General features: G+C 42.4%; 1 long non-coding RNA gene across 1 annotated transcript; it reads left to right on the top strand.

Moving 5' to 3' along the window:
- Positions 1 to 17: 17 nt before the first annotated feature.
- On the top strand, positions 18 to 12,747 carry LOC138957220 (uncharacterized). The gene is made up of 4 exons (XR_011452966.1): positions 18 to 563; positions 2,319 to 2,455; positions 4,485 to 4,595; positions 8,594 to 12,747. It is a non-coding gene; the product is annotated as an uncharacterized lncRNA (long non-coding RNA).
- Positions 12,748 to 16,853: the final 4,106 nt, after the last annotated feature.

A 16,853-nucleotide genomic window follows, 5' to 3' on the forward strand; every position in this document is an offset into this window, starting at 1 on the left:
AAGTATATATATATACTTTTAAAATGTCTTGGATCTGGGGACATCTGTAAGTGTGAGAGCGTGGATCTGGGAACATTCTGTGGTTATGGGAACATTAGCATGTTCTCATATCCAAGGTAACCTCAAAATGTAATTTTCGTGTTCAGCTTGACCATTGAGGGGTTTTAACTCGTGTTCCCAAAAGCATTTGAGTTCTGACTTGGTTGTCCCCCTTCCCTTGCTACAGATCTCTGCATCGTCAAACAATCTCTTCTGAGCTTTTAGCATTCTTGTGCTTACGACACTAAAAAAAAAAAAAAAATTATCTCTCTCTCTCTTTTTTTTTTTAACATTGCTGTGTAAAATAAAACTGTAAAATAACTATTTTACAGGTTTATTTCACAAGTTTATCTTATATTTTCTGAACATTTGGAAATAATTGCTTTACCTCAGTGAAATATTTATTATTGTTTAGAGCGTAAGCGATAAGCGATCCGGGCCTTTTCAAGAAATCTGAACAATGAACATGGTCGCTGCATGGGATTTTTTTCCCTTTCGTACAATCAGGCACACCACTCGTACAGGTAAGCCTTAGATTTTATGTAGCGCACTTTATAAGAACAGTGTTATATCTATTTATTTGAGTTAGGCATTGAAGATTTGAGAGGGCTTCTTCGCATCGAAGGAGTCTCTTCTGAGTGGGAATTCCGCTGTGAATTGATAGTTCTGGTCAATGGCTGTCTAATCGGCCCTCGAAGGCAATCACTGAAGTGAAGTGCACCGGGAGTGACTATTGCAACGACTGTCGTGTCCAGCGTTGTGTTTGTCAATGAGGTTCTTGAAAGCATTTGTACTGGGAGCCCGTTTAATGTTAGTTGTTAGTTTGTTCCAGTCATTTGTAACTCTATAGCTGAAAGCAAATTTTCTTGTATTGTTATTATCATGTCTTTCTTTTTGTATTTTGTCAGTACTGTTACGTGTTACAACAATGTTAGTCTGCGGTGATTTAAAAAAGAAATCTTTGTTAGTGTCATCAATGTCGTTAAATATTATATACGCTTGTATTAGGTCCCCTCTCTTTCTTCTTGCCTTTAGTGTAGGCAAAGTCAAGTATCTTAGTCTCTCTTCATATGTGTAGTCTTTTATTTCGTAAATCAGTTTAGTAGCTCTTCTTTGGACTCTTGCGATTGATGTTGATTGGCGTACTAGTCTCGGAAACCAGGCAGGATTGCCGTATTCTAGATGAGGTCGTACTAGTGTACACTCCACTCTCTGTTCCAGGAGGCTGTTCTCTGAAAATCCACCAGTACCTAGGAATGGCAGTGACACTGTACTCTAGGACCAACACAGCTAGTGTTTCAAATGTTACCTTTTTGTTTCAGGAGTCCTTGAATATTCTAGTCATTTTTCCCCATTTATTTTAAGTTCATATCATATTTGACAAATAGGTGGCGTGATCTAACCATGTTTACCTGGTTGATTCTGACGGTTGGCAGTTTAAGTTTCTGGCAATTGCCAAAGTTGAACGTTTATTGTCATTAAATGGCAAAATTAATTTGAAGTCACGTTATAACTTATTGTGGAAAATCAGCTCCCTCTCTCTCTCTTTCCCCTCCCACACTCACACACAAACACACACACATGCGTGTGTGCTGACACAAATTTGTGATTTACTTTAAAATTAACAAGGGTGCCGCGGTCAATTGTAGACGGTAAGACCTATTACTTTTTTAAAGCCAGGACATTTGGACCTATTGATTTCTTACGGTCAGGTCCAAATGACCTATTGTCCTCTAACGCTGGCAGCAACACTGATGTAGATGAAATATTCATGAGGACGTCCCTCTGCAATATCCCAGCTATCTAAATAGACTGGAAGAACAAAAAGTGATTGCATGGAGACCTGATCAGAAATAGAGGGTTATAACTGACATTTATCTGCAATTAAATTGCTTTAAACTGACGGTTGCCAAATTGGGTTGTGAGTGAAGCGTAGCTCTGGCTTGTCACTCACTTCCACTACACATAAATGCGCGCAAGGATTTAGTTCTTCAAACATTTCTGCTTTCTGTAGCTATGCAGGGTTTGTGGATGTGGAACGTGGGAATATTACAGTTTGGAAGGTGAGGATTCTGATAGACTCGATGCAAATTGTCCGAACTATAGCTATGGCGTGCCCCTTTAATAGCTCATAATGATTAGCCAAATATGGAAAGGCAAAACTAGATTCAAGTAGCTGAAAATTGAAACACGAATGGCGGCTTGATTGAAACTTTACGAAATGGAAATCCTGTGTTTTCCAACACATGAATGTACAAATCAGTGTTTTGGGTCTACAGAACACGACAAATCCCGTCCAAGTCCACTTCAACACAACTTCACAAGCCCATGTCTTCAGAACTTCGCAATTCCATGTGTATACGAGACCACGAAAGTCACACATTGGCTGGATTCATGTCCTGACGACATATCTGTGGTAAGTTTAAAGGCTGTCTCCATGGTAAAAAAAAATACTGAAATAACCATTTGTTTCTCTTTCTTCTTTCAATTTAATGACTTATGCGCTAGAGTTCGTATTCAATATGTTCCAGTGAAGATAATGACTCACTTTTCTAACCCGTATTCTCAAAAGCTCGGGAGAAAACGAAAGAAAATAATGTCCCTCTCCGGAAGTGACGTGTGGCTGGTGGCTTGATTCGGCCTTCCGCCATTTTGACAGAGATGGGAGAGTGAACCACAGCTTCGCGTAACAATCTGAACACGCATGCCGCATCAAGTTGTCAATAGACAACCACTGATGTTGATAAAGTAAGAGATCTGTCTTACATAATTGAGTTTCGGCGCTGTTTGGTTGCAAAGAAATGTGCGCAGTCTATATCACAAGTAGGTTTGGAAAGTGCATTTTCCGATGATATCGACGCAGCTAAGTATCAGGATCAGGAATATTGCGTCGCGGAACCTTTCAGATTATGACGCAATGTTGGCAAGAGAGCGCCTCGCCTAGCCCTACTTAAAACGATTTAAAACCTATCATTTTGGAATTTGTTCTCTTCCATAAAAAGTCTGAAGTCCATTGCTACTAAATTAAATAGCCTCTGGACTTATTTGAAAAATACACCCTTTCCTAATAGTTTTCTTAGTGCTGGCAATCAATAGTACTAGTAATGAGAGGGATGCACGACTCGTACCCTTTGATGACAGTGAGGGGCGACATTTGTATTGTTGTAGGCTATAATACAAATGTCGCCCCTCACTGTCATTAGGGCTAAATGTCACTTTTGTTAACTCCTTCATGATACGAACCCACCTTACTGTCACGGGACGCAGGGGTGGCCACATTTTTGTCAATTCAGCTTTCCCCGGGTATGTAACATGTCATTTTTAACTTACCCGCACAAAAATCAGGTTACCCACAATCTGAATGCAAAAACTCGTCCCCACCCCTACACACAGTCATGGAGTTGCGCTCACGCACACTCCACTGTCGAAATCTAACCAAGGAAATTCGTCCTTCCATTCTGGCAAAAACCTTCTGACACGTTTTGATCTGTCGCAGTGTCGATTCTAGACCGCGCATTCCCGCAAATATGAAAGAAATCCCGCAAAAATAAAATTTGGATGCGCGCCTTTTCACGCAAAGAAATACCAATTCCCGCATTTTCAAACATCTTGTGCATGCGCGATATAATAAATATAATTTCGTCAAACAGCCCAGCGTTGCAGATCGTAAGCGCTTGCAATCTTTTTGAGACAAGTGAGGCCCTGACAAGGATGTTTACATTTACCTATGTTTTCAAAAGTTACATTTTCCCTAAACATCCTTATCAGGGCCTCACTTGTCTCAAAAAGATTCACTTTTTCTCCCACAAGTCTTTGCTTCCCTTTGTGGTCACTTCCTGTTTTACATTCAAAATGGCCACCACGATAAGTGAAAGCGTGGATTTTTTCAAGAATGGAGACCCATGTGCAAATCAGCTTGACGACAAGTTGCCAAGTGAGGCAAAACATCCAAATAAATGGTCTTGGAAGTGGATGAAGGAGTTAGATTCTCAAAAAAGATAATGGAGTTTATGATTAAGAAGTTTCTGTTGTGCATGCAACGATGAAATTACATACACCTGACTTCACTCTTCAGGCAAGAAAGCCATCAGGAACCATACGTTGGTTCTCTCTCTCTCTCTCTCTCTCTCTCTCTCTCTCTCTCTCTCTCTCTCTCTCTCTCTCTCTCTCTCTCTCTCTCTCTCTCTCTCTCTCTCTCTCTCTCTCTCTTTGAAGTCTCTCTCTCTCTCTTTGAAGTCTCTCTCTCTCTCTCTCTCTCTCTCTCTCTCTCTCTCTCTCTCTCTCTCTCTCTTTGAAGTCGTGGGGGCAATGACGGCCTCCGGGATGCCACAGATTCCATCCTCCCCCAGCCTAGAGACTGGGACTTTTTGTTCTTATTTACGATAGAGTGACATAAATCAATAATTAGCAAAGATTCTATAATTTTAAACTAATCTTTGTTTCAGTTGGTCATGGTGATTTGGGCAATGACAACACCGGCATCGTGGGTGATTTGGGCAGCGATGACCCCTCCGTCAAGGATTGCGACGTGACGAGCACACATGCAGAACCGCTTGGTATGTTTATACCGCCACCATCATAAGTGACGGTTTCTGAGACTTCCACTACTCGTGCAGAACTTCTGATTGGAGAAACTCGAGGTCAAAGCTTGTTCCCAAATGTTCTTATTATTATTTCACATTGCTCAACATCCAGTTAGCAACACAGGCTAGATGTTAAGCAACGTGAAATAATAATAACACATTTTGGGACAAACTTTGACCTGTAGTTTCTCCAATCAGAAGCTTCTGCACGAGTAATGGAAGTCGCAGAAACCGCCACAATATTATTTAAATTTTATTTATATATAGATGCTACATGTCGGGTTCATCTACGGGGCTAGTGACAGACCGCCAATGATGTTTTTTGTTGTTTTTTAGTTGGCAGCATGGGGATATCTTGAGAAGGCTCTCCGTAGTCGGCTAGACGTTAAGCAATGCTAATAATAATAATAATAGCACTTGAGCAAAGAGCTAAAACATTTCGAGGTACGGTAGAGTGTTTGACATAAATAATAATAATAATACGAATATTTATAACGCGCACATATCTCCCCAACAGGCGACTCAAGGCGCACATACACTCATTCACACACACGGAGACTTAAAGTCACCAACACACACACACCAGCAACCATTAAAATATGTACAGTTATTCAAGGTGGGATGGACAATGATAATGGACAACAGGAGGGGGGAACATGTACACAGGGAGATAGTGATCAAGGGGGAGGTCGTAGAGAAGGTAGAGCAGTATAGGTATTTGGGGGTGATTATAGACAATAAGTTGACATGGAAACCAAACTCTGATGCCCTTGTGAAGAAACTCCACTCTCGCCTGTACTTTTTGAGAAAACTCAGGTCTTTTAACATCTGCAGACAAGAAATCCTTCAGATGTTTTACACTTCAACGTGCAATAGTGTGTTGTACTTTGGCTCCGTGTGTTGGGGTGGCAACATCAACAAGCAAGACAGGGATAGATTAGATAAATTCATCAGGAAAGCAAGTGGGGTGGTTGGGAGGAAGCAGGACAATTTCACATCAACACATGAACGACGACTGACTGACAAGGTACAGAAGATTTTGGCTGACGACTCGCACCCACTCAGACCGGAATTTGACAGTAGACGGACAGACAGGAGCAACAGATTCAGACAACCAACCGCAAGATCCACACGCTACAGAAATTCGTTCATTCCATCTGCAATTCACATCTTCAATTCTCAGGTGGGGCGGTAGATGCTGGTGTTGTCGCTCTGATGCACGGGGTCAGTGTTCTGTATTGTTTCAGTATTGTTGATTTTGTTTTGCATGATTATATACTCTTATTCTACTCTCTTAGACAATATGTGATAACCGGCAAGGTGCTGACTTTCTTTTGTGCATTGTTGATGGTGAATGCATGTTAATTTATTTTTAATATACTTTCTTATGTGATAACCAATGTGCTATATTTTCTCAGGACAAAGAACAAATGTTTATTTTGAATGTTTTATGTATGTTATTATTACGGACACAAACGCTCAGCAATGTAATTTCTCTTTTAGAGATTAATAAAGTTATTGTATTGTATTGTATTGTATTGGGGTGGGCAGTGTAGAATGCATGGATTATGTGGAAAAAAGGAATGTCTTGAGTGCAGATTTGAATGATTCGAGGGACTGTTGTTGACGGAGGGGGAGAGGTAGTGTGTTCCATTGGCTAGGTGCTTGGAAAGAAAATGAGCGTTGACCTGCTGTTTTGAGTTTGGTGTGGGGGATGTTGAGCTTGAGGGAGTCGGCAGATGATCTGAGTGCTCGTGAAGGGACATAGAGAGAGAGAGAGTCGGAGAGATAGGCAGGGGCGAGACCATGGAGGCATTTGTAGGTGAGAGTGTTGATTTTGTATGTGATACGGGCAGGAACGGGCAACCAGTGGAGCTGATTTAGGAGGGGGGTGATATGATCTCCCTTTTTCTTTCGTAAGGCAAGACGGGCAGAGCTATTTTGAATGCGTTGGAGACGAGAGATAGAAGAAGAGGGAAGACCCGCCAAGAGAGAGTTACAATAGTCAAGACGTGAGAGAATGGTGGACGTGACCAGTTTGGCGGTAGCATCTGTGGTGAGGTACTTGCGGATAGTGGCGATGCGGCGGAGTTGGAAGTAGCAGGTGCGAGAGACAGAAGAGATGTGTTGTTTCATGGAAAGGGTGTTGTCTAGAGTGACTCCGAGGTTTTTGACAGCAGAAGACAGAGGGACAGAAGAGTCAGAGAGTTGAAGAGAGTCGGAAGTGGCTTTGGAGAGTTTGGATGTAGTGCCTACTAGGATAGCTTCAGTTTTGTTGCTATTGAGCTGAAGTTTGATTTCTGTCATCCAATTCTGCACGTCAGTGATAGTGTCAGAGATAGAGGAAAGAAGAGATTCAGACTGGTCAGGGGAAGAGCTGTTGTGAAGTTGAGAGTCGTCGGCAAAAGAGTGGTGGAGAACGTTGTGTCGGTCAAGGATGTGGTCAAGAGGTTGAGTGTAGAGAGTAATTAGTACAGGCCCAAGGACTGAGCCCTGAGGGACTCCGCACTCAAGCCTGATGGGGTCAGAGTTCAGTTTGTCAATCGAAACAGTCTGGTAGCGGTCGGTGAAATAAGAAGAGAACCAAGAAAGAGCTGTGCTATGGATACCAAAGGTGTACTGAAGGCGTTGAAGGAGGATGTTGTGGTCGACTGTGTCAAAGGCCGCTGATAGATCAAGTAGAGCGACGGCAGAGATTTCAGCTTGGTCAGTGGCAAGGAGGAGATCAGTAGTGATTTTGAGAAGGGCAGTTTCGGTGGAGTGGTGAGGACGATAGGCAGATTGAAGCGGAGAGAGAAGATTGTTGCAAAGAAGGTGAGAGTTGAGTTGTTTTAGGACGACTCTTTCAAGGAGTTTGGAGATGAAGGAAAGGTTTGAGACAGGGCGGTAGTTGCTGAGAGTGTTTGGGTCGAGCGATGGTTTCTTCAGTAGATGTTTGACAATAGCAGTCTTAAAGGAGTTGGGGACAGTGCCTGTTTGCAGAGAAGTGTTGATGATTTTGAGAATAGAAGGGAGGAGTTCAGGAAGACAGTCAGAGTAGAGTTGTGTGGGAAGAGGGTCAAGGTCACAGGTTTTCAAGGTCATTTCTTTGAGGACTTTCTCCAGGTCAGTGAGAGTGAGAGGCTGAAAGTGAGTGAAGGGAGTGCCTGTAAATGCAGGAGAAGTTTCAGAGTTTTGGTGTGGGATTTTGTCTAGTTTGTCACGGATGGTTTGGATCTTGTTATGGAAGTAATCAGAGAAAGCTTGCGACAGTTTGGAGGGGTCGATGTTGTTGGGCAAGGGAGAAGCAGAAGAGCAGCCAACAAGGTCATTCACTGTGGAGAAGAGTGTTTTGGCAGAGGTTGTTTCACAGATTTTGGTGCTGTAGTGCGATTGTTTGGCGTCTGCGATGAGTGTCTGAGCATGTTCCATTTGCTTGTTGTAAATCTGTCTGTCAACTACCAGCTTTGAGGTTCGCAACTTCCTCTCTGCTCGGCGACGCAACTGTTTTGTATACTTAACTTCAGCTGTGATCGAGGGTGCAGAAGGCCAATCTACGATGAGTTTGGTTTTTGCGGGTGCATGTTCGTCAAGAAGTGTGCTGAGAGTGGAGTCGTAATGACGTACAGGGTCTGAGGATACCGGAGGATCAAGCAGTCGGCGGGCTGCTTCTGCGCGAAATGTGTCAGTGTTAACTTCTTTGAGGTTACGGCGGACTACGCGCTTTTTCTGTTTGGATGGTTTGGCCATCTTAAGAGAGAACAAAACTGCAGAATGATCGGATCTGAGGTAGTCATTCAGCAGGATGTCGTACACCAGGTCAGTGGACTCGTGGGTGACAATCCAGTCAATGATGTGTGTTTTGCGTGTGGGAGCGTCTACATGCTGTTTGAGGTCGTGACAGTCAAGAAGGTCCATCGTCTGTCTTGTGTCGGTGTTATAAATCAACAATAAGCAAAGATTCTATAATTTTAAACTAATCTTTGTTTCAGTTGGTCATGGTGATTTGGGCAATGACAACACCGGCATCGTGGGTGATTTGGGCAATGACGACACTGGCATCGTGGGTGATTTGGGCAATGAAGACACTGGCATCGTGGGTGATTTGGGCAATGACGACACTGGCATCGTGGGTGATTTGGGCAATGACGACACCGGCATCGTGGGTGATTTGGGCAATTCGTGGCTGATTTGGGCAATGACGACACCGGCATCGTGGCTGATTTGGGCAATGACGACACCGGCATCGTGGGTGATTTGGGCAATGACAACACCGGCATCGTGGGTGATTTGGGGAGCGATGACTCCTCCGTCAAGGATTGCGACTACACATGTCGCACACATGCAGAACCGCTTGGTATGTTTATACCGCCACCATCATATGTGACGGTTTCTGCGACTTCCAAAACTCGTGCAGAATCTTCTGATTGGAGAAATTCGAGTTCAAAGTTTGTTTAAAAAAAATATGTTATTTTACATTGCTCAACGTCAAGTTAGCAACATTTTGGTACATACTTTGACCTCTAGTTTCTCCAATCAGACGCTTCTGCGCGAGTAATGGAAGTCGCAGAAACCGCCACAATATTATTTAAATTTTATTTATATATAGATGCTACATGTCGGGTTCTAGTGGACATACTCTTATAATATCTAAATACTTTTGCTACTACTAATAACATGCATTGTTTATTACCTAATTAAAGGCTCCCGCAGTGGGGCACTGCGGTTAAGAAATTAAAGGCCCCTCCTGTTTTTGGAACCGCAGGAGCTTTCTAGTTTGCTGTTAGGTAGATTTTTGGTTCCTCTTTCCTGTCATGCTCTCTTTTTCTTCATGAATTCTTTTCTTTTTTCTGCCTTAATCTTGCTCATTCACCTGTATTTTTTCCAAAAATCTCTTCTCTTGCCGCTTGTCTCGCGATTCATGTATAGTTTAATCTGTTAGTGTTCTGATGTAAGTCCAGCAGTAGATAGGTTAAGCCTATTTTAACATACTGGAAACTGGTAATCTTCCAGTAGGTATTAATTTAGTTTTACTAAAGCCTGCTGGGACACAAGTAATGGGTTAGTGCATTTGTAAACAGGAATCGCTTGACAAGTGGCCCCCTTCATCCCCCCCTTCCTCGTCCTGATATGGCTCTGCGTAGTCGGCTGGACGTTAAGCAAAAAATAAACAAACAAAAAAAAATAATTAAAGGCAGAGGTTGACAAAGCTCATGAAGACAAGCGTAAATTCAAGCTGGTCTCATGCTGAAATACAAACTTTAATAAATGGTTTTGGGCATCTCCTTCAAAAAGGCATGTATCCGTCAGGGAAGATAATTCAAGCCGCAATTAACCAAAATACTTGTCTCAACAATAGAACATGTATGAATGTGCGAACAAAGCTTCAGCACTAAATGAAGACACGGTTTTAAGATGGACTAGCTGAAGTTGTGGGCAAAGACAGCATGTTGTTGCTTTTTGGCGAAAGCTTACTGAAGAAATATGGACCAGCTAGAAAAAATGACATAGCACAGAGATTGAGACAACTTGCTGGCCTGTTGGTGCAATATGTAGAGCAAACCTATTCATTACATCTTACCATATAACAGTGGCACAGGCACGGTTGGCCTAGTGGTAAGGCGTCCGCCCCGTGATCGGGAGGTCGTGGGTTCGAACCCCGGCCAGGTCATACCTAAGACTTTAAAATTGGCAATCTAGTGGCTGCTCCGCCTGGCGTCAGGCATTATGGGGTTAGTGCTAGGACTGGTTGGTCCGGTGTCAGAAGAATGTGACTGGGTGAGACATGAAGCCTGTGCTGCGACTTCTGTCTTGTGTGCTGCGACTTCTGTCTTGTGTGTGGCGCACGTTATATGTCAAACCAGCACCGCCCTGATATGGCCCTTCGTGGTCGGCTGGGCGTTAAGCAAAAAAAACCCACAATATAACAGGGGCTCATTTTGAAATTGAGGTTGTCAAGAGGAATGTAATCGGACATTTTTCAAACTAATCGCACCATCGATGCAAACTGCACGCACTCGCACAAATAAATGAAATCTACACACAGCAACACCGACAGCTTTAAATGATTTTAATGTCATTAAAACGGTTTAAACCCAAATAAAATTGAATGAAATCTCACAGATAAATTTACAATGACTATCTGTCTTGCTTGAAGAAAAGAAAAAAACGAAAAGGGAGTGGAACACGGCAACACACATTCTGAGTCACTCCAGGAGCTTCAACAGAAACACAGGTGACGATCGCGGAATGTTGATGTTGAGAACGTCTGACGCATGCAGTATGCGTGCGGTAGCTATTTTCCGCGAAACCCTGCGGAACCCCGGGGGTACCCCGCGAAACCCCGCTTCGGCTTCCGTAATAAGAAAACATTTTGTACCGGTGTCTTAGAGTTTAATAGCTGACAAGGAAATTGAGTAACAAAATAGCGATAAGTCCGACCCCGAAATGAGACCCTGATGTAATACTATTATTTGCTGGGCTATACAAGTTATGTAGGTATGCATGCATGACCCTGGGTCTTGCTGTATGACTGGGAATTGCAGATATGTTCTTCAAAAGATGATGCCGTGTCTGAAGCATCAATATAAACGCTTATAGCTCACAGCTGAAAAGAACACTTCCTTACTAGTACGAAACCAAATGACAAACTATCAATTTGAATACAACACAGCTTCATAAGAACTGCTCAAACAAGGACCAATAAAAGAGAAAACTGAAGACCGTGGCCTTAATCTTACAAGTTTGAAGTTAAAACAAGTTTTGCAAACAATACATGTGAAAGAATGTTGTTATGCCTGAATATTTAAAAAAATTAGTTAGTGTTCCCAGAAACTTGAAATTTGGCATTGTTGTTTATATGTCGACCTAGTACCCAAATATATATAGACATTCTGGAAAACGTTATTTGTTTAGGAATATGGGGAACGTGGATATGGGGACCTTATTAATATTATGTTTTCACATATATATTTAAATCCTAAACAAATAACGTTTTCCAGAATGTCTATATATATTTGGGTACTAGGTCGACATATAAACCACAGTGCGAAATTTCAACTTTCTGGATGTTCTATGTACCATTGTTAAATATCTAGTTATAAGTTCTTTTTTAGTTATACTTTTAAAACGACAAGACATGAACATGTATGTCCTTTTTTTTAATTTTTTTTTTATTGTTGTTATGTTTGTTTGTTTGTGTGTGTGTTGATCGATTTAATTTTTTTTTAAAGTTAGTGTTCCCAGAAACTTGTATTATATATATAATAAAAGTTTCTGGGAACACTAACTAATTTTTTTAATATTCAGGCATAACAACATTCTGTCACATGTATTGCTTGCAAAACTTGTTTTAACTTCAAACTTGTAAGATTAAGGCCACGGTCTTCAGTTTTCTCTTTTATTGGTCCTTGTTTGAGCAGTTCTTATGAAGCTAACTCTGACACCAGCCGGTTATTTGGGAACTCGTTTTCAACTGCTTGCAGAAAGTTGAAATTTGTCATTGTGGTTTATATGTCGACTTAGTACCCAAATATAAAAAGACATTCTGGAAAATGTTATTTGTAGGATTTAAATATATATATATGAAAACATAATAAGGTCCCCATATCCACGTTCCCAAAAACCTTGTCTGAATATAATAATATATATAATAAATGTTTCTGGGAACACTAACTTTTTTTTTAATATTCAGGCATAACAACATTCTTTCACATGTTTTGTTTGCAAAACTTGTTTTAACTTCAAACCTGTAAGATTAAGGCCACGGTCTTCAGTTTTCTCTTTTATTGGTCCTTGTTTGAGCAGTTCTTATGAAGCTGTTTTGTATTCAAATTGATAGTTTGTCATTTGGTTTCGTACTAGTAAGGAAGTGTTCTTTTCAGCTGTGAGCTATAAGCGTTTATATTGATGCTTCAGACACGGCATAATCTTTTGAAGAACATATCTGCAATTCCCAGTCATACAGCAAGACAAAAATTGGCTCTTTGCAGTCTGCTGGGCTATACGCGATATGTTATGTATGTATGCATGGCCCTGGGTCTTGCTGTACGACCCTGGGTCTTGCTGTACGACCCTGGGTCTTGCTGTACGACCCTGGGTCTTGCTGTACGGCCCTGGGTCTTGCTGTACGACCCTGGGTCTTGCTGTACGGCCCTGGGTCTTGCTGTACGACCCTGGGTCTTGCTGTACGGCCCTGGGTCTTGCTGTACGGCCCTGGGTCTTGCTGTACGGCCCTGGGTCTTGCTGTACGACCCTGGGTCTTGCTGTACGACCCTGGGTCTTGCTGTACGGCCCTGGGTCTTGCTGTACGGCCCTGGGTCTTGCTGTACGACCCTGGGTCTTGCTGTACGACCCTGGATCTTGCTGTACGACCCTGGGTCTTGCTGTATGACCATGGGTTTTCATGTCACGTACGACATACAAATCACGATGTTCAAAGTTTTGACGAATTGAGTGTGACTACGATTCGTAAAACTTGAAATAGGAAGGTGTTATTGCTGTGTTTGATTGGTCGATCTTTGTTTAATGACAAAACAATTAATAATGCCAAGATTTTTAATGTGTACATAGTTCCTTTTCAGCTTGTGATTTATAACTCGTTGTGACAAGTTAAAGTTTGTGTAAGCCCTTAATAGACTCTTTGCAGTCCGCTGGGCTATACGCATTATGTATGTATGCATGACTCTGGGGATTGCTGTATGACCCTGGATCTTGCTGTATGACCCTCAATCTTGCTGTATGTCCCTCGGTCTTGCTGTATGACCCTCGGTCTTGATCAACAATGATCTGCATTTTTACTCAATATTTTCCACGAAGTACTGGGATCCTTGTATTTCTATCTACTCTGCTTTAATCTTGCTAAGACAATTATGTTGAGACGTCATAAATCAGTACTGGTATATTCTCGGAATTGCGGTCTGGTACCCTGTGATATCGGTTTGAAAAGTAGGGAAGGAGGCGATGTGAAGTGCCTTTAGTCGCTGCTGTCACAGTGGGGAGATTGCTAATTGGAGAAATGATTGCATGCAGAAAACGTGGTGATTATGATCCCACGTGACATTTTTACCGCCTTTCATTGTGTAAAAATAGCTTAAACGACAAAACAATTAATAATGCCAAGATTGTTAATGTGTACATAGTTCCTTTTCAACTTGTGATTTATAACTTGTTGTGACAAGTTAAAGTTTGTGTGGGCCCTTAATAGGCTCTTTGCGGTCTGCTGTAGGACCCTGTGTCTTGCTGTATGACCCTGTGTCTTGCTGTAGGACCCTGTGTCTTGCTGTATGACCCTGTGTCTTGCTGTATGACCCTGTGTCTTGCTGTATGACACTGTGTCTTGCTGTATGACCCTGTGTCTTGCTGTATGACCCTGTGTTTTGCTGTAGGACCCTGTGTCTTGCTGTAGGACCCTGTGTCTTGCTGTAGGACCCTGTGTCGTAATGTATGACCCTGTGTCTTGCTGTAGGACCCTGTGTCTTGCTGTAGGACCCTGTGTCTTGCTGTATGACCCTGTGTCTTGTTGTATGACCCTGTGTCTTGTTGTAGGACCCTGTGTCTTGCTGTAGGACCCTGTGTCTTGCTGTACGACCCTGTGTCTTGCTGTACGACCCTGTGTCTTGCTGTACGACCCTGTGTCTTGCTGTACGACCCTGTGTCTTGCTGTACGACCCTGTGTCTTGCTGTAGGACCCTGTGTCTTGCTGTAGGACCCTGTGTCTGGCTGTATGACCCTGTGTCTTGCTGTATGACCCTGTGTCTTGCTGTAGGACCCTGTGTCTTGCTGTAGGACCCTGTGTCTTGCTGTACGACCCTGTGTCTTGCTGTACGACCCTGTGTCTTGCTGTAGGACCCTGTGTCTTGCTGTAAGACCCTGGCTCTTGCTGTACGACCCTGTGTCTTGCTGTATGACCCTGTGTCTTGCTGTAGGACCCTGTGTCTTGCTGTACGACCCTATGTCTTGCTGTACGACCCTGTGTCTTGCTGTAGGACCCTGTGTCTTGCTGTACGACCCTGTGTCTTGCTGTAGGACCCTGTGTCTTGCTGTAGGACCCTGTGTCTTGCTGTACGACCCTGTGTCTTGCTGTACGACCCTGTGTTTTGCTGTACGACCCTGTGTCTTGCTGTAGGACCCTGTGTCTTGCTGTAGGACCCTGGGTCTTGCTGTATGACCCTGTGTCTTGCTGTACGACCCTGGGTCTTGCTGTACGACCCTGGGTCTTGCTGTATGACCCTGGATCTTGCTGTATGACCCTCGGTCTTGCTGTACGACCCTGTGTCTTGCTGTATGACCCTGGGTCTTGCTGTACGACCCTGGGTCTTGCTGTACGACCCTGGGTCTTGCTGTACGACCCTGGGTTTTGCTGTATGATCCTGGGTCTTGCTGTATGACCCTGGGTCTTGCTGTATGATCCTGGGTCTTGCTGTATGACCCTGGATCTTGCTGTATGACCCTGGATCTTGCTTATGACCTTCGGTCTTGCTGTATGACCCTCGGTCTTGCTGTATGACCCTAGGTCTTGATGAACAAGGATCTGCATTTTTACTTAATATTTTCCACGAAGTACTGGGATCCTTGTATTTCTATCTACTCTGCTTTAATCTTGCTAAGACAATTATGTTGAGACGTCATAAATCAGTACTGGTATATTCTCGGAATTGCGGTCTGGTACCCTGTGATGTTGGTTTGAAAAGTAGGGAAGGAGGCGATGTGAAGTGCCTTTAGTCGCTGGTGTCACAGTGGGAAGATTGCTAATCGGAGAAATGATTGCATGCAGAAAACGTGGTGATTATGATCCCACATGACATTTTTACCGCCTTTTGCTGTGTAAAAATAGCTTAAATGACATGTCTTAAGCTCTGCTTAAACTCGTAGTAAACCTCGGTGTTTACGCAGGTTCCTAGCTAATCGTGTATAAACTTGTCTTGCAAAGAAGCAGAGTAGATAGAGATACAAGGATCACAGTTCTTCGTGGACATTATTTTATCCTCTTTTCTTTTTAAAACCTGGTTTTTACAAACAGGGGAAAGTACCTCATCGTTTCCAGAGCCTCACAATTATATGTCCTTGTAAACATGGTTTATCAGAAGGACTGGTGACATACCTTCATTGGTAATTTTTAGGTTTTTTTTTAGTTGGCAGCGTGGGGCGTTTTGAGACGGCTCGGTGTAGTCAGCTGGACGTTAAGCAATGTTTAATAATATATAATATGTTGCAAATCGTCACGCTAATGGGATAATTGCCTAACTCACTTTTGCAAGTTTTGAGAAAAAGCGATTTGTTCAGCAGCCTCTGCATTGAACTTTGGGTTCTGTACTTCAGTAGAATGAACTTTAATCCAAATTTCTATTGATCTTGTTTACCATGGGATGCACATGCATAGACAGAAAAAGCATGGGTATGCTGTTAAGATAACTGACTTATGAGTTAGGCAATTTTGCTGACATGGCATCAGCAACCGTTTCTCTTTGCAATTTCTTTTCGGAATTTTTACAGATGATTGACACAATTGTTGGCGTTATTATGGACCGTTGTCTCAAAACTATCTAACTCTGAGTTAGGCAATTATCCTATTAGCGTAATGAAATGTATCATCAGATTTGATTTTGATTAATTTTTTTCCATTGAAATGCTTTTTTGATTTTGAATTTTGTTCCCAGGGTCCGCCCTGGGAGGTGGGGGGGGGGGATCTCTTATTTGGGGTTCTTAGTCACCTCATGCGCCCCAATGGGATAAGAACATATATTTAGGTGAGCCTTTATATTGTCATTTTTAGTCACCCACCCAAAGGAAAGGGGGGTGACTGTTTACTTTTGTCAGCGTCCCTGCCTGTGTCTATCCGTCTACACATACGGTTGGGTGATTTTAGGACCCGTGGTCCTTTTCTTGTTTATTTCTTTTTTTCTGCCTCCCCATTGTTCAGTCACCTGTTTCACTTTTACCATGGACTTTGATTCATGGTGTTTAAGAAATAACGATTTTCGATGTCAAAATAAAAGCTGAGTTGTGATTAATGTTTATTTCAGGTAAGAATTACTTGGTGCGTAATTACACAACACGAAAAAGATAAATGCAAGTACAAATTGGAAATATATTTAGTTTGATAATCTAATTCAATGAAAAGCCTGATTTCTGTACTTTTTTTTCTTGTTCTTGTTTTCTCTACTTGAGCACGTTTTTTTTTCTTTGAGAAGTATGTGTCCTCCGACTACGCATGGCTGTCTGTGTTAAAAGTATGTGTCCTTCGACGACGGT

Source organism: Littorina saxatilis, unplaced genomic scaffold (genome assembly GCF_037325665.1).
Source record: "Littorina saxatilis isolate snail1 unplaced genomic scaffold, US_GU_Lsax_2.0 scaffold_884, whole genome shotgun sequence".
NCBI lineage: Eukaryota > Metazoa > Mollusca > Gastropoda > Littorinimorpha > Littorinidae > Littorina > Littorina saxatilis.